We start from the raw sequence: 24,870 nt of genomic DNA on the forward strand, positions 1-24,870 counted from the left end.
TACAATCACAATACTGCTTCAGAGGATCACTCTTGCTGACCTGTGTCTCCAGCTCCATCAAGCATGGAGACTGTTTTTCTTGCCTGCTCCCTCCTTACACATGTACACTCCCACCTGGCCTCTCCAGCTTTGATGACAACCTGGCCCCATGCTCTCCCAGATGTTCTTCAGAGGGGAGAGACACCTGTGGATGGGCACCCAGAACACAGCGGCAGTGAGTGAGGCACGACAGACATCAGCAGAGGTCCGGTAACCTTCAACTTCAAGAGACTTGTACGTCAAAAAATGTAGAAATTTCTAAGGAATGGACCAAGAAAGATTCAAAAAGGACTTCAGCCTTTGTTAGCATTTATTAAAATGGCTGGTATGCACATGGAATACAATATTCTCTACTTTTCTCAGTTTGAAATTTTTAATTAAAAAAATACCAAAACACATTTTTGTGTTTTTTTTAAGATTTTATTCATTTATTTAACAGACAGAGACAGCGAGAGAGGAACACAAGCAGGGGGAGAAGAAGGGAGAAGCAGGCTTCCCGCTGAGCAGGAAGCCCGACACGGGGTCCAATCCCAGGACTCTGGGATCATGACCTGAGCCAAAGGCAGACACCTAATGACCGAGCCACCCAGGCACCCCCAAAACATGGTTTTAAAATTACAGGATATTTCAAATATTTACATTTAGCAAATTAACTTTTAACAAGAACCACAAAAACAAAAAGAAATCTGTGTTATTCACGGGGCAGCTGGGTGGCTCGGTGGATTGAGTGTCTGACTCTTGATTTCAGCTCAGGTTGTAATCTCATCATCATGAGATCAAGCCCCATGTCCGGCTCTATGCTCAGCAGGGAATCTGCGTGAGGATCCCCTCTCTCCCTCTCCCACCCTCTCTCTAAAATAAATAAATAAATCTTTAAATAAATAAATAATCCAACAAATACATAGAGTACAGTGTCCTCAGTCTCTACATGGTCCCCCTTTCAACTTCCTCAGCTCTCCCTCAATGGGCCACAAGACCCAGTTTGACTTAGGGGAGCTTAAATATGTAAAGTATGGTTGCTATTCATGTCCCTTATACAAACATGCATCAATTTGGATGAAATCAATTACCAAACAAAAATCAAAACTAATGGTTTCTCTATTACTACAGTGACTTTGCCCCTTAAACATAAGAATGGCATTACAAGATAATCACTAACTTATTATACAGACCTCAGCTGATGCTATGGACATTATGGGCCCAATAGTTCTTTGTTTTGGGAGGCTGTCCTGTGCTTTGTAAGATGTGTAACAGCATCTCTGGCCTCTACCCACCAGATACCAGTAGTATCTCCCAACCTGTGACAACTAAAAGGGTCTCCAGACATGAGCAAATGTACCCTGGGGGGTAAAATCATTCCTGACTGAGAACTACTGATACAAACAAGCCTATAGAGTTTGCTTGCCAGATAACAGCAACAATAGATAGATAAATCCACCGATACCAAACACCCCAGAATGAGCAAATCTTTCCTATAAAACTCTCAGCCCACATCTAGAAAATATTACAAACAGAAGTAAAAAGAAAAGAAAAACTAAGACCGCACAAGCTAAAATCTTTCTTAGGGACAGAATGCAGCACAGTGATCCACAGCATAGGCTCAGAGCCAGAGGACTTGCATTCAAAACTCACCAGCCCACCCCCCCCACCACCACCAACCCCTTCACTCACCATCAGCCCTGTCACTCAGACACTGGCCAGCTGCATGGCCTGGGGCAAGTGACTTAACCTCCTGTATCTCAACTTACCTCTAAAATGGCAAGACAACTAATGCCTACCTCCTATGGTTAATGCAGGATTAAGGTAAAACAGTATGTGGAGAACACTTATACGAATGCCTGGCACACAGTAAGTGCTCAGTTGAGTGTTAGCTATTGTTATTTCCCTAAAATTCCAAATTTTCAATTTATATAAAGTAGAATCACTGCACTGATCTCAACATACAATACTGTACTTACAGAAAACAAAACAGCACTCTACATAACTACTTTACTTAGTTAACAGAGGAATTATTTTCATCTATTTTATCCATCTCAATAATAATAATAATGATTATGGAAGAACAGCCATTGGAGAAATAAGTACATTTGTATGTCACTGATCTAGACGAGATAACCCCTAAAAGTGGCTACAAAGGGAATCACAAACACTCCTGTCAACATTAGCCACCAAACATATTCTCCAGGGAAATCTCAATAACATTAACATATAAGTAGAGATTAGAGGCAGAACTATTAACATCAGGAGCTTTGTGGGTAAATGACTTAGAGAGTTAACATCTGATTCATTAGGTTCAAGCGCCTACCTCAGAAGAGGATGTGAAAGCTTCTACCACAATTACCTTCGTTAATCAGGTCCTGATAATTAGTTTCTATCTAAGTCCTACCTGAACCTCACTAGGGGTACTTTGCTGTAGTGTGGATCTCAGTACACAGCAGGTCTTATTCAACTGTTTTCTCTGGTTTTTCAGAAAACATCATGACCTTGCTACACATACCCCTGAAGAAGTTAAAGTGCCTTCTCAAACGTAAAATAAAAACTGCCAAAGTGAGATAATGCCACAGGCCATGCTAAAATGGACTACAGAACATACGTAGTAAGAGATCTAGAACTACTTCTCCTAGAAGAGGCCACCACCCACATACACCTCACTGTGGGGCTGACAGACACTCTTGTCTAGGATACAGATACAGCCATATCAATAGCATACAATCCCCATGCCTGGGCAGAACAGCCTGATCCATGGGGAGAGGGAGGTCCAGGGAAAGGAGCTGAGTCACATGAATCACATCAGTATAGGAAGAAGCACCATGGGGCACCTGGGTGGCTCAGTCGTTAAGCCTCTGCCTTCCCTCCCACTCTCCCTGCTTGTGTTCCCTCTCTCTCTGCCTCTCTCTCTGTCAAATAAATAAATAAAATCATAAAAAAAAAGGAAGAAGCACCATATCCGCCTATTGTGAGATCTACCCTCTATCAGCCTTGATTCTTTTCTCTTCCTGTTAAAAACATTCAACTTGCATAAAAAGAATATAAAACACTGTAACTTTCTACAAACTCTGACCCCTGTGGGCAACATGGGCTTGGGAGTGTGTAACTTCACAGGCAAGAAAGCGGGAATCAGAAACCAAGATTCCAATCCAAATCCATGAACTCCTACAATCTGCTGCTGACCTATAAAAGAGACTAATATCATTAGTTGTTTGGCCACCCAGTATCTATTCCTCTTCCTGGTAATAAAAGCCCATACTTTGCCTTTGAGAATTCACCTTGCCCCTACTCTCAGGCCATGTGGTTCCTGAAGAGCTGACTGTACCAGGGAAGCCAAGGCTGCCATGTGACCACAACCAACCAATCCAAGCCTCACAGCCCAGAACACAAAGACTGGCTCAGGTTGAGACATGTGACCCGATAAGAACCAATGAGACATAAGACTTTTGCTGAGGCTTCTGGGAAAGAGACAGGTGTTCTTTCCTACTAAATCTAAAATCTGAGAGGCTCCAAGGGTTGAATGTGCTGAGGCCATTTTTCTAACATACACTGCCTACAACTGAAGTCTATACATCAAAAGGCAGAGTTGATTCATGGGGAGAAACTGAGTCCTGATGTCACTACTTGAGCCCTGACTCCAGCTAGCTATGCCTGGACTTTGTAGTTAGGTGAGCCAAGAAATTTCTTTCTAGTTTAAGACAGTTCAGGGGCGCCTGGGTAGCGCAGTCGTTAAAGCGTCTGCCTTCGGCTCAGGGCGTGATCCTGGCGATCCGGGATCGAGTCCCACATCAGGCTCCTCCGCTGGGAGCCTGCTTCTTCCTCTCCCACTCCCCCTGCTGTGTTCCCTCTCTCGCTGGCTGTCTCTCTGTCACATAAATAAATAAAATCTTTAAAAAAAAAAAAAAAAAAAAAAAAAAAAAAAAAAAAAAGACAGTTCAAGTTGATGTTTCAGGCAGCTGGAACTAATTGACATATATGTATATCTAATTAGCACCTCGGAAGAAGTGAAAAACCAAAGGAGCTGATGATTGCCTTATAAAACAGTATCTACACACGATTGCTAATAACACTGACCACAGTTATTGATCACTAATAACAATAAGTATCAAGAGGGGAAAAAGTGCAGTATTTGGTTATTCTGCCTGTTGAAAATATAATTCTAAAACAGTTGTTTAAATGACTTCACCATAAAGCTACTTCAGCAATAATAAGAACCATTTACTGAATGCTTACTGTGTGCCGGATGTTGTTGAAAATACTCTATGTAATCTAATTTAATCCCCATAATGACCTTATAAGGTGGATATTATTATTTTTTCCATTCCCATTTACAGAGAAGGAAACTGAAGCACAGAAAAGTTACTTACCCACAGTTATACTGTAAACAACAGAGGCAGGATTCAAATCCAGACAGTATGACCCAGTTCATGCTTTTAGCCATGACACTGACTCTGAATCCACAATGGAGGTTCCAATGCTGTTCCAAAAGAAGGAACTCAAACCCAGGCACTTCCAAAAGCATCAAATGTGAATTTTAACTCTAAAACAGTCTTAATGACTGATTTCCTACAGTTCTACATTATAAAAGTTTCTGTATGTTAGCCATGCTAGAGATTACCATTAAAGAAAGTGGGAAAATCCTCCCAAACCTAAGCCAATCATCTCTTTTGGTTAAGCAAAAGTCCTAGGTGTCCCTAAGACTAAGGAGTATTTTAGTTACCACCACCTTTCCATAAAATGATAATATTTGCACCTTCCACAAAAGTCAACTTTATGAGAACATTCCTATCACTAAGTTAGTTTTCACTACTTTTATAGGAAAGAAACTTGTTTTAAAATCTATTCATCTTAGTACAATCCAAAAAAAGGAAAAAAATGATAAATTAGATCTAATCAAAATTAAACATTTTTGCTCTCTGAAAGACAGCATTAAAGGAAGGAAGAGAAAGCCAAAGACTAAGAGAAAATTATTTGCAAATCACATATCTAAAAAAGGATTTGTATCTGGACACAGAACTCCCAAACTCAGTAAGAAAATAACCAAATTTTTTTTAAAAATTAAAAGCTGGATAAAAGATTTCCACACACACTCCACAGAAGATATGATGATAGCAAATTAGCACATGAAAAGATGTTCAATGGCTTTAGTCATCAGAGAAATGCAAATTAAAGCCACGATCAGACACTACAACATACATATTAGAATGGCTACATTACAAATATTGATAATATCAGTGATATGGAATAACCTGAACTCTCATACATTGCTAGTGGGAATATAACACGGTATAGCCACTCCAGAAAAAGCTAAACATATACTCAATATATGACCCAGCAATCCCCTCTCCCCACAGACAGCTACCCTGGAGAACTGAAAACGTATGTTCACGCAAAAATCTGTACACGGATGTTTACAGAAGCTCTATTCATAACTGCTAAAAACTGGAAACAATCCAAATGTCCTTTAATGAGTGATGAAGGAAAACTACTCAGCAATAAAAAAAAGAATAAATTTGCAATATATGTAATACCTTAGATGAATCTGAAAGACAGAGTAAAAGAGCCCAGTCTCAAAAGCTTAATATCGTATGATTCCATCTGCATCATATTCTCAAAAGGCCAAAACTATAGGAATGGAAAAAGGCCAGTGGTTGCAGGGGTTATGGGATGGGGTGGGCAACTATACATGGAGAACATGAGGGAGTTTTTTGGGATGATGATAGGGTATCCCGACTGTGGTGATGGCTGTACATACTATACACGTATTAAGTTGAAAAAAAATTTCTTACCAAAAGAAAAAAGCCACTTTTACAGCATGAAAATTTAAAAGTAACATTTTTAAATTACTTTTAAAATATGAATCGCAATGTCACAATTAACATGTTTTTTAAAAATCGAAAAGAGATATGGAAGGATAAGTGTTGTTAATAAATGGAAAACCTATGCATTTCCCTTTCCATGTGTGGACGTTTTAGAGGCAAGAATGGAGGTTCAGAAAGAATGTCTCCAAACAGAGCAATCACTGAGTTCACTTGACACAAAATATAGGATACTTCTGAAGAATTCCATCATCGCTAGGTAATTTGTCCAGAACGAAAAGTAAATATTGGAAGAAAAATGAAATCAATAGTGCACCACAAAGGTGGTGGGTAGACAGGCCTGGACTAAGACATTTGCAGTAACAGATGATAAAAGGGAAGGTGATTTTTAAAAGCATCATTCTTTTCCCACCATGGACTTCTTTCTGTAACAGTATAAGAATAACCACCAGACCACCATGAAATCAAGTCATGAAATGTATTTTATCGTTAAAAAAAAAAAATTGGTTATCTTCCCTAAATTAACTTTTCTTGTTAATGTAGTTATGTTCCTCCTTTATTTCAAAAGAGCTAAACCTTATTTGATTACAGACAAAGAACAAAGAACAAAAATAAACTGTGAACAAACAGCAGGAGCCAAAAGTAGTAAATAAAATTTCTCCAATCTAAATTGAAGATGATTTCTGTATCTCTTATACATTTGTTTCCATCAGAAACAATAAAATTATCTTCCTCATACTTAACCTGGGTGGAATGAATCGGACTGCATTTGTCCAGGTTTGAGAAGACTGATGAGTTGTGCTGAACATTACAACTATCCACTCTGACAGGAATCACTAACAGCCATAACCGGGTCTCGATTAGATTCCACTTTGTCCTTAATTATTACGCTATATAAACAGTAAAACCATAGGAAAACTTAAAAGATGCATACAATAAAGTACATAAGTTTCTTTACATGACTAACAAAACAAAAATTTAAACAAAGGAAGAATTGCTAGGAAAAAAATTAGAGAGTCACTTTTTTTACTAAGTCAATAATTTGCCTTTAATCTGCCCCACGCATTGTTATTTTCCCTGTGGAAACTCTACTATTCTGAAAACAAGACTCTACTGGAAAGTAAATGTATTGCGACAAAAGAAGAAAATCCAGATTGATACATTATTAAAATAACCCCTATGACCTAGCCCAGTGGATTAAGGAAAGCATATCAGAGCATGCCCCCTTCTCCAGACTAAGCAGCACTGCTGTGGGGAGACAGTGAACCAGTAGAAGTGTGTCATGCTTCCTCGGGGAAACAAAAGTTAAGAACCATTACTCCAGAGGTGGCACGGTGGTTCTGAAATGCCTATAAAATAATGTCCAGGCTCACTACTAGATGCCCAGGCCACCCACAGCCTGGCTACAGTCTAACTTTCCCACCACTCCCAAAGGACAGTCAGGCTTCTGAGTCTCTGACAATGCCCTTCCCACTGCCCGAATGTCCTTTCCCTCCTCTCTCTGAACCTAACTCCTACTCAGCTTTAAATGAATGCTCCCAGACTTCACTTTCCTAAAATGTTCTCCCCCTCAAACCAGCACTACTTCCTATAGAGTGATTTGGCCTCTTAATCATCTATTATTTTGAATTAAGTATATAAGATGCTTTATCTGCCCACACAACCATCTTATAAAAAGGGGTCATATTTTATATCATTTATATCCCCAAGACAACCATTCAGTTCACTAAAGCCATTCAATAAATACTTTAATTCAATTTCCCAAAGAGATAGCCTAAAATAACCTGAATGCCAAGCATTCCAAGAACTGTCCTGTACCAAATTCAGTTCTCATTAGAATTCCAAGTCATAAAGAGGAATGTTGTGTTATCTTTAAATTTATCTGCTTTTATCCAAAACTGGAATCTGTCATGGTTCTATGGGACACATAGGCAAAATATGCTACAAACTAAAGAAAGTTTTATTCATTGTACTGTATTTAATATTCACCCAGACTCGCATTTTTCTCTAAAACTCTTATAAAAGCTCTGAGCACGCAAGAAGCATTAGAAGAGAGACTAAGCCTATTGAGAAGAAAACTAGAAACTAAGATCATCAATCATATTCCATTTTGAATAATCGCTTTCATAAAGAGGTAAATTCTCCTAATTTCCAGAATGAATGGAATTCAATAAAGCAAAATAAAATGTTTTAAATACATAAAAGAAATATCCTAATGAACCTTCTACCATCTGTCTTAGTAACTAAAATGATAAAAACAAGAAAAACTAAATTTTAAAAGTTGTATCAACAGCTAAAATTGAGGGGTTTTTTTCCATCTATTAGTTTGACTTTTCCTGACCCATATTTTAGAACTGCCAGCAATTCTGGAGACAGTCTTCTTCACCTAACATGCCTACTTATCAATTAAAATATTTATATTTAAAAACCCATATTTATGAAGCAATCAAATTACACTAGCAGACTTTCTAGAAAAGGTTGCTGTTTGCCAAGAAAATTTTATTACTAAAAAACATTTTCTATTCTTTTTATTTCTTTATTTTCCCTTTTAGATTATCTGTGGAGACTTGTAAACACATCATAATCTCAAACAGTTGAGCTTTTTAAATAAAACATAAATCAATTTAAAAAAGCCAACTGCATAATGAAAACAAAATGGTACCACCACCACCACCACCACCATCACCACCACCACCGCCACCACCGCCGCCGCCGCCACCGCCGCCGCCACCGCCACCACCACCACCATCCTTCCTAAAAGCTGTCTTTAATTTACCAACAGTCTATGTTCTAAAACTGTATTTTCAAATCAGTGTTTGAAACTCAGTACAGAGTTTCCTACTCCCATATATAAGTAGAAACGAGTTTTGGTAAGTAAAAAAAAGATTATAAAATAATACGGTATATAATCCTATTTTGTAAAACATATATGTATTGAGTATGTTACATAAAAAGCCAAGATATGAAACAAAATATTAAAAGTGAATATCTCCTTCCCTAAAACCCATACCTCCAGTCTAATCATGAGGAAAACATCAGACAAACCCAAACGAAGGAAAACTCTATGAAATAACCGATCAGGGGTGCCTGGGGGGCTAACTCAGTTAAGTGTCCAACTCTTGGGTTTGGCTCAGGTACTGATCTCAGGGTCATGAGACGGAGCCCCGCAAAGGGCGCTACGCTCAGCATGCCGTCTGAAGGAAGGAAGAGAGGAGAGAAAAAAGGAACGAAAGAGAAATACCTGACCAGGACTCTTCAAAATTGTCACAAAAGCAATTAAACTCTGAAAAACGGTCATAGTCCAGGAAACATGAAAACTACATTCAACATGGATCCTGAATGGATCTTTGAACAGAGAAAGGGCTTTAGTGGAAAAACTAGGAAAATACAAATAAAATTTGGATATTAGTTAACACTAATGTTCCAATGAAGGATTCTTAGATTTGACAAATGTACCATAGAAATGTAAGGTATTAACAATGGGGAACTACTTCTTGAGAAAATTTTGACTTGCAAAAGAGGGGGGACAGGTATGGTGACTGTGAATTAGAATATTTACCCTGCTTTTAGATAAGCTGCATAAATCAATCTCTGCTCAAGTATAAATTAAAAAAACAACAACAATAAAAAAACCAATGACGAAAACTGGGTGAAGAGTACATGAGAACTCTGGCCTATATTTACATTTACAACTCTTCTGTAAATCTAAAATTATTCCAAAATTAAGTTTATTTAAAAAATTAAAGTGGATATCTCTGAGTGGTGGATTATGGATTTTTTTTATTCATCTGCATTTTTCCACAGACAACATGCTTCACGGTCATGGAAGGCAGCTATGCTCACCACTATAATCACCAACACTGTACAATGTTTCACTGTCATGAAAAACAAAAAGGGGAGGGGTAACTATTCTAGATTTTTAAAAAACTAAGCAGGGGCGCCTGGGTGGCTTGGTCAGTTACGTGTCTCACTCTTGGTTTCAGCTCAGGTCATGATCTCAGGGTCCTGGATCGAGCCCTAGAACAGGCTCTGAGCTCTGCTTGGGATTCTCATTCCCTGTGTCTCTCTCTCTCGCTCTCTGCCTCTCCCCCAAATCTCACACACTCTCTCAAATAAATAAATAAAAACTAAAAAAAACTAAAGAGATATAATAACCTAAAGAAATAAAATACATTTTGGGGACAATGGGGAAACTTACTGAGACTTGATATTTGATAGTATAACCATTAGTATTACTGAATTCTTAAGTATGATACTGGTATTATGTTTATGAAGAAAACTGTCCGAATACGTAGGAGATACAGTTGACTCTTCCAGTGCTGAACCCCATGAAGTGAAAAATCTGTGTATAACTGACTCCCCATACACTTAACTATAACCTACTGTTGACCAGAAGCCTTACCACTAACAGTCAATTAACACATACTTTGTATGTATCTTATATAAAGTATTCTTAGAATTCAGGAAACTATAGAAAAGAGAATGTTATTAAAAGAATCACAAGAGGGACACCCGGCTGGCTCAGTCAGTAAAGCATGCAACTCTTGATCTCGACCTCCACATTGGGTGTAGAGATTACTTAAATAAATAAATCTTTAAAAAAGAAGAAGGAATCACAAGGAACAGAAAACACATTTACTGTACTGTAAAAACTCCATGTATGAATGGACCCTCACAATTCAAACCCATATGAATGAAGTACCATCTAATATGTCTGCCACTAACTTTCAACTGGCTCTGAAAAAAAAAAAAAAACTCTATTTAGACAAAGAGAGAAAGCAAATTATGGCAAATGTTAACAACTGAGTGTTGATACTAGTCTTTCAACTTTCCTATAGGCATAAATATTTTCATAATATAAATTAAACTAATGGTTTTCTGGGGGCGCCTGGGTGGCTCAGTCGTTAAGCGTCTGCCTTGGGCTCAGGGCATGATCCCAGGGTCCTGGGATCGAGCCCCACATCGGGCTCCCTGATCTACTGGGAGCCTGCTTCTTCCTCTCCTACTCTCCCTGCTTGTGTTCCCTCTCTCACTGGCTGTCTCTCTCTCTGTCGAATAAATAAATAAAATCTTTTAATAAATAAATAAATAACCAATGATTTTAACTTAAAAAAGTGACTTGAAACCCAAACTAATCCAGGGGCGCCTGGGTGCCTCGGTTGGTTAAACAACCGACTCTTCGTTTCAGCTCAGGAAATGATCTCGGGGTCCTGAGATCGACCACGTTGGGTGCTGGGCTTGGAGCCTGCTTGAGGTTCTCCCTCTCCCTCTACCCCTCCCCACCGCTACCGCTCTCACTCACATGTGCACTCTTGCTCTCTCTCTCTCTCAAAAAAAAAAAAAAAAAAAAGCCCAGAAAACAACAAGTGTTGGTGAGGATGTAGAGAAATACACTGCTAGTGGGACATAAAATGGTGCCACTACTATGGAAAACAGTATGGTGATTCCTCAAAAAATTAAACATAGAATTACCACAGGATCCAGCAATTCCACTTCTGGGTTAATATCCAAAAGAACTAAAAGCAGGGACTCAAAACACATACTTGTATACCCATGTTTGTAGCAGCATTATTCACATCAGCCAAAAGGTGGAAGTAACCCCAGTGTCTATTAACAGATGAATGGAGGGGCGCCTGGGTGGTTCAGTGGGTTAAGGGTCTGCCTTAAGGTGGTGATCAGGGTCCAGGGATGGAGCCCCATGATGGGCTTCTTGCTCGGCAGGGAGCCTGCTTCTCCCTCTCCCCTGCTCATGTGCGCACGCACTCTCTCTAAATAAATAAATAAATAAATAAATAAATAAATAAAATCTTTAAAAAAACAAACAGATGAATGGATTAAAAATGTGGTGTTACATACAATGGCATATTATTTAGCCTTAAAAAGGAAGGAAATGCTGACATATGCTATAATATAGGTGAAACCTGAAGACATTATGCTAAGTGAAAAGAACCAGGCACAAAAGGACAATGTATGATTGTACTTATATGAGGGACCTAGAATAGCCAAATTCATAGAGACAGAAAGAAGAATGCTGGTTGCCAGGGGCTTGAGGGAGGGGTAAATGGAGAGTTATTGTTTAATGGGTACAGTTTCAGTTTGGGGCAATGAAAGAGTTTTGGAGACAGATGGCGGGGACAGTCCCACAAAAATGTGAAAGTACCTACTGCCACTGAACTGTGTGGATAAAATGATACTTTTATGTTATGTCTATTTAACCAAAATTTCTAAAAAAAACAAATACACAAGCCTTGATACTCTCCTTATAAGCAGTGAGGCCCATGTCCTAATCCAGATGCAAACTTAAGAACTCCTTATTGCTTATTTCCCAGTATGCCCTACAGCTGAAGAAGAACTGAGAGCTCGCAAAGCCAAAGCCAGAGCCAGTGCCAAAGGTGGAAAATTAGTCCCACTAAATAAATTTAGAAAAGCCAATGCACAAGGCCAAGTCCAGAGTAGTTGGCGAGAGGCAGGCTAAGGAAGAAAAGGCAAGGGCAGAAAGCAGAGACTCTCTCAGGACAGGGGCAGCTGATGAGCCTGGTAAGGACAGCACAGTGGTGAGAACGGGGAAGGAAGAACAGAGAAGAACAGAAAGTAGGAGAGATCAGAGAAGGGAATTCCCCTGGGATAAGGGAGGGGACATGGAGGAAAAGGTAAGAGAGAATTTTAAGAAGGGGATTCACTCAAGAAGAGATTCTGCCCAAGGGTCAGGAGAAAAATGACCTCCTTCCATTGAGGCAAGTCATTTGCATCCAAACAAACCGAGAAAATTGATAAAGCCTAAGAAAAGTTAGGAGGAAAAATATTTTCCTATGAAAGACTACTACTATGTTGCCATCTCCAGAAAACTAATGACTTTTTTTTTATTGGTTTGTTTTTTTACAAGAAGAAAACACTTATTTGTTTACAAATAATTTCAGCATGGGCCCACCTTTTTTTCTTTTTAAGATTTATTTATTTGAGAGAGAGGGAGAGCACATGCACACGCACGTGCAGGGGAGGGGTAGAGGGAGAGAGAGAATCCCAAGCGTATTCCACACTGAGTGTGGAGCCCCGATACAGGGCTCGATCCCACAACCCTGAGATCATGACCTGAGCTGAAATCAAGAGTTAGACACTTAACCGACTGAGTCACCCAGGCGCCCCTGGGCCTACCTTTTTATTTGTATCAAACACCAATAAGCCATGAATGAGTTTTAAATGTTCTATGGGATAGTGGTTAAGAGTATACAGGCTTGAAACCAGATCTGCCTGAATTTCAATCCTGGCATTGCAACCTGAGACAATCTACATAAAAATTTGCCTCGATCTCCAAATCTGTAAAATAGGGATAATAACAGTATCAACCTCACGGCACTCTTGCGAGAATTAAACAGGTTAAATTATAAAAGTACTTAGAACAGTACCTGGCCCACTGTTATAGAAGCATTAGCTCACTATTATCCTCCAAATCTAAAATATGAGCTCCATGGGAGCTGCGATTTTGTCTGTTTTGTTCACTGCTGAAGCCCCAGGTTCCTGACATAAGTATGTGCTGAAGAATACAAAGTTGTTGAATAAGATAAACTTCAAGACAGCAACACAGAATCCCAAAGTTGAACAGCACTCTAAAATCTACATCACAGTTTAGCCTCAAAGTTTAGAGTTCACAGAAGGTTTTTACCTGTCTTGTCTCAAATGATTCTGCAAAGGCGATATCATTTATCTCCATCTCACAAACTAAGACTCAAAAGACTTAAGTGATTTGCCCAAAACACAAAGTCTGAGGCAGAACAGGATTCTGGCAGTTAAATCTACTTCTCTTCCCTCTAGACCATATACCCAGATAGCTCAAAACATACCCTATTAAACTGTTCAAATCCTCCCTACCTGCAAATGCCCCAAGTTTAAGGTCACCAACACACTTCATCTTCACATTTGCTTTAAAGCATCTGATGGGGAGGGAAGAAACAGATGACACAACACAAACAACTGTTCGAGTTGGACAATGGGTACAGAGGGACTGATGATACTCTTTGTCCACTTCCCGTATGTTTGAAAGTTTCCATAATAAAAAATTTTAACTCAGCGGCGCCTGGGTGGCTCAGTCAGTTGCATCTGCCTTTGGCTCAGGTCAGGATTCCCGAGTCCCGGGATCAAGCCCAGTGTCCGGCTCCATGCTCGGCCAAGAGTCTGCTGCTCCCTCTCCCTCTGCTCCTCCCCGCCCCCGCACGCTCGCACGCTCGCTCTGTCTCTCACATAAATAAGTAAAAGCTTTTTTAAAAAAAATTTTTAGGGGTGCCTGGGTGGCACAGTCGTTAAGCGTCTGCCTTCAGCTCAGGGAGTGATCCCGGCATTGTGGGATCGAGCCCCACATCAGGCTCATCCGCTATGAGCCTGCTTCTTCCTCTCCCACTCCCCCTGCTTGTGTTCCCTCTCTCGCTGGCTGTCTCTATCTCTGTCAAATAAATAAATAAAATCTTAAAAAATTTTTTTAGGGGTGCCTGGGTGGCACAGTCGTTAAGCGTCTGCCTTCGGCTCAGGGCGTGATCCCAGCGTTCTGGGATCGAGCCCCACATCACACTTCTCCGCTAGGAGCCTGCTTCTTCTTCTCCCATTCCCCTGCTTGTGTTCCCTCTCTCGCTGGCTGTCTCTCTCTCTCTGTCAAATAAACAAATAAAATCTTTAAATAAATAGATAAATAAAGAAATAGATAAATAAATAAAAATTTTTAATTAAAAATAAAGTCCTCATTCCCCAACATAAACTCTGCCACTTTCAGCCTTCTACTGAGCACACCACCTGGGTGTGAGGAAAACATCCCAGATGAGAACCTTCAGCACTTTGCAGTGAGAGGCAGGGAAGAGAACACTGGACTGGGAATCAGGAAGCTTCATCTGTGCTCGGCTTTACTAAGTATGAGACCTCACTGGTTCCTCTATCACCTCTAGGCCCCAAACTTCCACCTCTGTTTCTTCGAAGATTAAAATTCTGATTTCACCTTTCTACTCACTCCCTGAACTCAACAAACAAAACCAAATTCATCTTTCCTCTATTCCAAACCCCTAAGGCCTGTTCTTCCTCCTGACTTCCCTATTCTTGATGCCTATTCTGCCAGCCACTCAAGCCTGAAAACCGCAACATCACCTCTGACTTGAGACACAGAACTAACTGTTCCCTTCCCCTCCGACCTAATCAGTCACCACGTCTCTCTGCTCAACCTCCAAAATATCTCCTGAATGCACTGCCCGCCTCCTCTTCATTGCCAAGGCCATCGATTCAATTCAGGCCCTCCTCATCATACCTCACTTGGGACTACTACCATGAATGCAACTAAAGTCCCTCTCTCGCGCGCCCGGGTGGCTCAGTCGCTTAAGCATCTGCCTTTGCCTCAGGTCATGATCCTGGAGTCCCAGAATCCAGCCGCATCTTGCTCCCTGCTCAGCGGGGAGTCTGCTTCTCCCTCTGACCCTCCGCCCACTCATTCTCTCAAATAAATAAAATCTTTAAAAAAAAAAAAAAAAGGAAAGAAAGAAAAGCCCCTCTCTCTGTTTCTCCTCACTACCAATCCATCCTCAGTCTGGCATTTAAGACCCTTCAACACCCAGTCCTGACCTCTCAGCAGCCTTACCTTCCACTATGCTCCTTTATGTCTCCCAGGGTCCAAGTGGTTTGGACATGCGGTTTCCTGATGTCCACCTCATTTGTGACACCACTCCCCCACCTCTGCCCAAGCTATTCTTCCCTCTAGAATGCCCTCTTCTTTCCATTGCTTCTCATCTTCATGGTAGTGCCATTTAAATACCACTTCTTCAGTTGAAGTGTTCCCTGATATCCCCAAGGGGGCAGTATCACACGCTCCACTTAACCACTAAGCACCTCGGCTGAACCTCTTTTACAGCACCTAAGAAACTCCTATTACTCCTTTCATTTTCTGGTGCCCCTAATCTTCCTACCAGATAATTCGTTCCTTGTCAGTAGGAAATATGCCTTATTCATCTTTGTATTCCTCAGAACAGAGCCTCCCAAAGACTGCCAACGGTATAGTGGCATGCCATGAATGAGTTAAAGATGTTACAGTGATCCCCACAGTCCTCCAAGCGGTCACAAAGGGACTTCAGCAGCCAGACTCCCCACTGGTCAAGTCTCAAGCATTCTCAACTACCTGCTCCTTCAACCAGGCAGACACGGCGATAACTCGGAGGCGCTCAAAGAAAGCAAAGCGGCACACTGGACACAGTGATGCCCAATAAACATCTGCGGAACTAAATCTGACAATAATCCACCTGTTCCCCTTCAACCACTATCTCCAAGATCACTCAGCACCTAGGCCTCTTTGAACATTTCCGCTGAATATGTTCTGGTTATCTTTTTAATAATAACCAGCTTATTAGCTGGCTACACTTGCCTTACCGTCCAAAGCTCACATCAATACTGTATTGCATAAAATAGCAGAGGATATGCACAAACAATTCACCGTGAAGAGACTCAAAGAGTAAAATTCAACATTATAGAACAAAGAAGTGCAAATGCCACTTTATACTACTAAATAAGCAGAAACTTGTAAGGAAAATATGTATTTCCGTCCAGCTATGGTAAAACAGGTATATCCATTTAACTGTTAGAAGTACCAACTGGTACAACATTCCTAAACAGCTGTATGGCAATACATACAAAAACACTCATTCCAGTTTACACAATACACCCAGAAATATACCCTAAAAATACAATCAGTCAAAAACATAATACCAATAGTATCTACAATAATGTAAAGTATTAAGTGAAAACCAGGGAGCAGCATAAATACCTAACATTGAAAGATTTACGTGAATTACGGGAGCATGACTTGATGAAATATTTCGCAGCCTTTCAAAATGTAAGCATACAGGAGCGCCTGGGTGACTCAGTTGTTTGACTGTTGGACTCTTATTTTGGCTCAAGTCATGACCCCGGGTTGTGAGATGGAGCCCCACGTCAGGCTCCACGGATCAGTGGGAGTCTGCTTCTCTCCCTCTTCCTCTGCCCCTCCCCTCACTCACATGCGTGCACACGCTCTCTCTCTCAAATAAATAAATCTTTTTAAAAAAGCATATAAACTAAAATTGTGACACCTATAACATGGAAATGTTCCATGACCTAATAAGTAGAAAACGTTCAAACTGCATACACCATAATTAACCATGAGTAAAAAATATATACATGTGTATATGCACATATATATATATATATATACACACACATGTTTACCTATAAAAATACATTTTTTTAATGGAACACCAAAACAAAACCAACTATTTTGGGGTGACAATCTAAATATTTAACAATTTATTTATTATCAATTCTTCTGAACTTAAAAAAGAAAAGTTCCACCATACTGAGGAAACAAAGGGGTTCCAGGATACAAGCTTGACAGAGCCTCAAGAGCCTCAAAAAGAGGTCCACCCCTCCCTTCCACTGCTCATTTTGGCCTTAACTGAGAACTCTCATGCATTCCTTATCACAATGACCCCTATATGACACCCCCAGACCCCCGCTTTCCAAGACCAACAAGCCACCTCAACTGTTTTGAACTCCCCAATCATGCAGAACAAACATAAAGTCTAAAACAAAGAATGTCGGGGTGCCTGGGTGGCACAGCGGTTAAGCGTCTGCCTTCGGCTCGGGGCGTGATCCCGGCGTTGTGGGATCGAGTCCCACATCGGGCTCCTCCGCTGTGAGCCTGCTTCTTCCTCTCCCACTCCCCCTGCTTGTGTTCCCTCTCTCGCTGGCTGTCTCTATCTCTGTCAAATAAATAAATAAAATCTTTAAAAAAAAAAAATAAATAAAAAATAAAAAATAAAAAAAAAAATAAAACAAAGAATGTCTACAACTGTGTGTTACTTTAGCAATGAGCAAATAGCCAAGCCCAAATTCAATTATAAGCCCTGGAGTATGTAGTACTGTCACATTCAAGTTTCTGGGATTCTCAAAGCCAACTTGCTGACTCAGTAGTGGACTGTACCACAGCTAAAAAGCGGTATGGAATCGTGGACAAATCAAAGAACCAAGGGCCAGGTACAAAGACCTGAAAACTAAAAACTCCAGCCTAAAGCAGATGGGTAAAAAGTAGCTGGCCATGTCTTACAAATCTCACCCAGCCAGAGTCCGTAAGGCAGGATGGCAAGTCATTTTATTAACAGATTAAGCTTTCTTGAGCTGCTGAGGTCTAACAAAAGACTAGTATTGAAAATATATCAAAACATAATTTTCAGCACTGATGCCCCACAAGGATAATATTAAAGCAGTCTTCTAATTGTTCTTTCTGTAGTATCACCATTGTCTAAGTTTAATAATGAAAGACCAAGATACAATAATGGAACCAAAAAAATCAGTTATTGTGAATCAGAAATAATAAAGACTAAATTGCCTTTCTTAGAAGGGCATTTCAGCAAAAGATAAATTGAAGGACTAATAAATAAACATAACCACTAGGAAAAAAGTTTAACCTTTTGTTTCTATTGCTGTGTTCTCAGTATCTAGACTCTCAGAAATGCGGATATATACAATCATTCATGACAATCCATACACAGCAGATACCAGGATAAACAAACTATTCAATACTTAACCAAGTTCATCAGAGCACAGGGCGATTACCACTCCAGAATGTTGACACAAAAACTGAAGGGCCTCTCAAGCTCCAATCATATGCAGATAGGATGAGCCCCTGTGCGGTTACTCATTCAGAACATGAGTGGAAGATTAACCTACCCTCACTTCTCTTCAAACAAACTCCGACAAAGCCGCAAGCAGTCTCTTCAGAGGATGTTCATCGTCATCCTGTTACAGAAGGAGCCAGTTCAGCCTGGACCTGCATCTTCAGGATTCCACGGTCTTACTACTGCCCAACATCACTCCACCCGGTCCCACTTTACTCTTCCTGGATGGACTGGCCCTCTAGATTAAGCCTCTCCTGTCGCCTTCTCAGGCATTACCAAGCTCTTGTTTTCTAAGCAAAGCTCTCCTAAACCTTACTCACCTGCAGTTCACTGCACTGGGGATCACCCAAATAGCCCATCAGAGCTCTTTATAATTTCTGAAAGAGAGAAAAGGAAGCTTTTAAATACATAGTAGAAAACCCCATTGCTGATGTATCAGTTCTGAAGCATTTGTATCCAGTATTCACAGCATATGTTCTTTTGGTCCATAGTATTTCAGTAAAATGTAGCATACCAGGCAGGACCAAAAGTCCTGAGATAAGAGACCAGAGATAAAACTTTGGTTTATTGTTGCTATTACTTAGCTGTGTGACCTTGGGCAAGTCACTTGACTTCTGCAGGCCTAAATTTCCTCATCTGGAAAATAAAACACACTAGATAGAAGTAGCAGAGCACATTACAATGGAAAGAGCACAGGCTCTCCAAGACAGAACACCAGCACCACAACTTACCAGTCTTATGACATTTGTTAGCTAGTTCACATTTGGCCTAAATTTCCTCCTCTGCAAAACGGAAATAACAACTATCTTAGGGTTGTTATGAGAATTAAAGGAGAGATAATGAGTTGTAAAAAGCCTATAGTAAACATACTGTGCGGTTTATCATAAAATTCTATAGATGGTAATTACCATCATTACCCCCAGCCCTAAGGTTATAAGAATTCAATTCACAAATATTTATTTCCTTAAAAGATCAACAAATCAAAACTGTACCAACCTGACAAAAGAATTAACTGTTTCACTAACAATTCATTACAGTTCCCTTAAACTAATGGGAGTTAAGATTATCAATATTACTTGACATCACAGGAAATAGGAGAATAGTCCCTGTGTAACATCCAAACTGGGTTCAGTGCTCATGCCTTCCCTGACTTCTCCCTCTGCTTTCACTAGTCCTAGTGTACCCCAGCAACAGCGAGGTCTTCCAAAAGCCAAATGACACCAACTGTTTTCAATGGTCAGCTGACAGGAACACAACTAAAGATGGAGAAAGGGGAACAAAGTCTTATTATTATTATTATTATTTTTTAATCTTTTTTAGTGGGCACCTGGGTGGCTCAGCCAGTTAAGCATCTGCCTTTGGCTCAGGTCATGATCCCAGGGTCCTGGGATCGAGTCCCGCATCTGCATCTCTGCTTAATGGGGAGTCTGCTTCTCGCTCTCCCTCTGCCTGCCACTCCCCCTGCTTGTGCTCGCTGGCTCTCTCTCTCTCTCAAATAAATTAATTAAATCTTAAAAAAAAAAAAATAAATCTTTTTAACTTTATATACTTAAGTACTGTTCAATTTTGTTTACCATAGCATGCATCAGTTTTTGCATAAAAACAACTGTTTAAGGGGCGCCTGGGGGGCTCAGTAGGTTGAGTGTCTGCCTTCGGGCTCAGGTCAGGATCTCAGGGTCCTGGGATCAAGCCCTGCACTGGGCTCCCTACTCAGCGGGGAGTCTGCTTCCCCCCTCTCCCTCTGTGATCTCTCTAGCTCTCTCTCAAATAAGGAAATAAAATCTTTAAAAATAAAAAAACAACTGTTTAGAACTATATTAAATATACATATTGCCTAGTGACAGGAAGCTCGCCTTACAGGAATATTTTCACTGCAAGGAGAATTTCCACAGAAGAAAGCAAAAAGGCAAATTCAGATGTGCTGAGAACACCTAAAATATGGCACAGAAATAACAAAAATCACAAACATTCACACTTCAGAATGGTTCAGTCAAAAAATATGCCATGCATTCTTTGAAAATCTAATGATGAATCTGGGGGTTTTTGGTTCAAAAGCAAGACGAATATACAAACTCTGGTTTTACCAGACAACTTCCTGCTCTTAGAGAAAATGACCCAGTACAATTTATACAAGTAAACAAGTTGGTATGACTATCTGGCAGTATGCTGAAAAACTTTCAATTTGTTTTAGACAATTGATAGCTTTTAAAAAGTATATTATACATACTTATATATTTAATATATATAAATTAAAAGTCTTCATGTTACATCTACAGTATTATTATATTATACATACTTATATATTTAATATATATAAATTAAAAGTCTTCATGTTACATCTACAGTATTATTTTTTAAAAAGGAATATTAACTCTATTAAATTCAGTATTACTCAAAAGTATTATCTCGGCCACTCCTGAAGTGACAAACCACTGTGTTTTATGTTGCTTCTAGCCAATGCTACATAAATCCTGACTACACCCACCAATTTAAAGGAACTGTAAGCTGGTGTGGCCACATTCTCCACACATAACATAGTTCTTTCCCAGAAAACAGTTCAAAATATTACTTAGAAATCAAATTATATTTGAATGTACACTTAATCTAAGTTTATGAAAACAAACAACCAGACAATTTGCTTATAATTTTTAAGTAGCTCCTCGCCCTATCTTGTTTATCAACAAGTTGATAAACTTGACCCAAAATCCTCTATGCATTTGAAACAATAGGCAAAGGACGGTATTTCTTGTGCTGAGCCAGTATTTGGATCTTAAATATAGCCTGACAATTATAAACTAACTTTTATTTAATATTAATGCCAAGCCTACCTCTTTAACAGGGAATAAAAATGCATGTATAAGATCCGGTCTACTTATTTGTAGGTCCCTCTGCAATATTCTTAGCCTCTCATGAATATGCTGTGTATTTTTAAACTACACAAGGCCCTCTGAAGTAGGAATGATCTCTCCTGTTGTTTTGGCATCACTCCCCTTCCCAGTAAAAACACTGGACAGTCCATAAATGTATACAGACTTTATAATGTGGACTGAATATTTTTGATATTAGAAAATGAAAAATCTTCCTAACAGTGGCAAAAGTCAAAGTTTACCACCTGATGGAGAGGTACTTAATGACTCCCCAAAACGACAGCCTTACCTAAAAATAGTGTCCTAGCTTCCCAGCCAAAAGGATAGACTAAAAAAGCTATGTCTTTATTCAGCTACAAGACACCATCTTCAACTTAGCACCAACCTTTAATACTGTGGTATTTCCTATTTTATAATACTCTGTGTAACAACCTGTTTGATAACCAACCACTAACTTTGTTTTGAAGTGAATACTAATGCTTCACATGGTCTAAAAGTGTGAATATTGTGGAAAATGTTCTGACACAATTCAGGCCAAACAACACTAGCCACAAGAGATTACCAATTTCTGAATATTCAATTTTTTTAAGTTTTTATTTTATTTTTATTTTTTATTTTTTTAGTATTCTCTACACCCAAGATGGAGCTCAAACTCACAATCCAGAGATCAAGAATCTCATGCTCTTCCAACTGAGCCAGTCAGATGCCCCGTAAGTATTTCATTTTCAGACTACAAATGAATATCACCATCGGCTAAGAAGCAGTGCACTGGTTCCTTTCCACAAAGTAATCTGTCAATTTAAATAGATAAATAAAAAGAAAAGATTCTGATTGGAAGGTCTAAGGCATGAATATGCCTCCATCTGTAAGCTGAAAATAAATAAATTTTAAAATCCACATTTGCTCTGCCAAGAATAAAAATAAAACAATATATCATACACACAAGCACTGAGTTTCAAACACAAGCAAATGCGGCATATGCACTTACAAAAGGATCTTGATTTACGTCCGCCTTCCTCTCCCAAGTTTTGTTTTGTTTTTTGTTTTTTTGTAAGGCAAAATGTCAATAGAATGCCTCAATCTGGAAAAAAATAAAACACAGCTTATTTTTCTTGATCAGATGTTCTTATAGATAGGAAAAGTTTGTGAGAGGATTTCAAAATCCAAAGGCTACCCATATGTGTTGGGGAAAACACACACACACACACACACAAATCTACAATGGGCCCTAATAACTTTACATTTTCTCAATAAACCATAATAAGATATTTTTAATGAGAAAATTGCTTGTGAAAAACATAAAATTAGCAAACTTCTCTCCTCCTCCCCATTATAGAATACTAACTGTTCACTAACATTTTATCAATAATGTCCTTTAAATCCAAAGCATTAGAAGTTAAAGCAGCACTTCCAATTCATACACCACGTGACCAGAAAATGACAAACCAGTCTTATCCCCTAAAAAACTAAATAAAACTCAACACTATCGTTTTTATTACAAAATAACTATGGGAGAGACAAATACTATTCCATTTTTCAGAAAATAAAAGGAGTGACTGATGCCTAAAATCAATCTTTCCAATGTTAAGGGTGTTCCTGACAAGAGTCCCAGTAACTTGGACACACAAAATCCACATAAACAATCACTAACACTCAATGTAGAGTATGTGACAGACATCAATACACATATGAAATTAAGACATCCAATTAAAGTTACACAAGGAAATTTACATATAATTACCCCTGGTGAAGATACTGATCAAGGATAACTGCAAATAACATTTGGCTCTGTATAAACTCCACTGTGGTTGCAACAACTTACAAGTTTGGTACATTTGACACATTTTTCCTTTCTAAAGCTAGCCCTGCCTACACACCCATTTGACTGACTGAGCTATTTGGAAAATAAAGATGGTCCCATCAAATTACTTAGTTTCAGCCTCATCCTTATGCATTGATTAAAATAAAGAAGGGAAAATGGTAAATCATTCTTAACTGCAATCTCACCTTACACATCTCACCAGCACTGTAGTTCTTTAGTGATCAATTACTTCATCCAATTCCTGAGGCAAACAGAAAAGTAAAATGTGTCTGTACACCAATAACAGACGTGATCAGTAGCAAATACTTCATCAGCCCCAAGTGAGAGGGCTTCTAAATTTCAAATGGAAAAAGTTACCAAAATGGTACAGTATGCAGTTCTGTAAATGATTGTTTTGCTTTCAAATAAAAACATTTCCTTTCTGTGTGATGGAAGAGTAGACTATAAAACGCTTTTAAGATCCAAAACGTAAAACACACACACACACACACACACACACACACACACACAAACCCCATCTCTTTCAGCACTGATTGATCTTACTTTCAAAAAAAGAAGAAAAAAAGAAATGAAGGACAAGAAACCTCATTAATATAAGTTTAAGAGAGGGCAAAATTAAGAACAAACTAGCCAGGACAACTCCTCCCCCCACAACCCCACACCCCCACCCACACCCGGCATCCACTGTCTCTAGAGTTATACATATTATATTAACGATTTGCCTGAAAAGTCGAAGTTGTGAGGGAGAAGAAATAACAATTTTGAGTTTCAAACAAAACCTGAGGATCTCAATCCAAGAACCACCCTAAGACCCTGGCTTCCAGCCCTGTCTGAAGGATCCTCAGCGAAGGAGAGGGTGCAGAAAGCCCAAATAATCTGGGGGTAGAAGAACCAAAGTTCCCTAAATAAAACTGCAGTCCCTTAGCCCTGGAGAAGGGGAGTCTTAAAAGAATCTCCCAGGAAAAGCTAGTCTGTTTTTATTTTTGTTGATGTGCTTGTGGGCCAATGAGAATTTCCGAGGAGGGGGCGGAGAGAGGGGGGAAAAAAGTGAAGCTCAGGCAACAGCCCCCGGCGGGGGAGGGAGGGGGCGCACCCCTGACCCACTTTTGCCCACGCCCACCCTCGGCCCCCGCCCCACAGCCGCAAGTCCGAGCCCTGAGGGGGCGATCAAGCGGGGCGTGGGAGGCCCGCACCCTCCCCACCCCCAGCCGCGACCCGGAGGAGGGGAGCGTGCTAGGCGGCTCGACCCCCCCCCCCCCCCGCGAGTGCCCGCGGCTGCAAAAACCTCCCGCAGGCTCGCGGCCCGGGTCTGCAAAGCCCCCTCCACCGCCTGGGCCCCGGGCGCCGCGGCCCCCAGCGGAGGGGAAGGGGACCGAGGAGGGGAAGAAGCTGTAAACAGCCCCAGCGTCCGGGCCTCGCCTCGAAGAGCCCCGCTTCCCAGGCCCCGCCGCGGGCCGCCTGGGTCCCCAGCCCGTCCGAGGGCCGCCCCTCCCGGGGCCCCGGGGACCGGAGGGGAGTCAGGTCTCCTCCCCAGAGGGCTCCGGCAGCTCGCAGAGCGGTCCCAGCAGCAGAGAACGGGGAAGTCAGGACTTACCTGTCATTACTTTCTACGCCATCTTGGATCCACTTGTCAACGTCCCCACAAAGCATTATGGGTAAGAAAG

The 24,870-nt window shown here is 40.2% G+C and overlaps 1 protein-coding gene across 4 annotated transcripts in view; it reads right to left on the minus strand.

Moving 5' to 3' along the window:
- The window catches only part of HELZ (helicase with zinc finger), a 159,317-nt gene extending 134,447 nt beyond the window's left edge, over window positions 1-24,870 (minus strand). For 2 of the 4 annotated variants that reach the window (XM_048225749.2, XM_026512420.4), the window contains exons 1-5: window positions 24,801-24,870; window positions 23,392-23,447; window positions 22,373-22,465; window positions 18,838-18,894; window positions 18,570-18,638 (exon numbers count right to left, since the gene is read on the minus strand). The gene's annotated coding sequence lies outside the window, so the exon portion shown is untranslated. The remainder of the gene's footprint in view (window positions 1-18,569; window positions 18,639-18,837; window positions 18,895-22,372; window positions 22,466-23,391; window positions 23,448-24,800) is intronic. The other 2 variants (XM_026512424.4, XM_026512419.4) reach the window with 1 other exon arrangement.

Source organism: Ursus arctos, unplaced genomic scaffold, assembly GCF_023065955.2.
Source record: "Ursus arctos isolate Adak ecotype North America unplaced genomic scaffold, UrsArc2.0 scaffold_24, whole genome shotgun sequence".
In the NCBI taxonomy this organism is placed as follows: Eukaryota; Metazoa; Chordata; class Mammalia; order Carnivora; family Ursidae; genus Ursus; species Ursus arctos.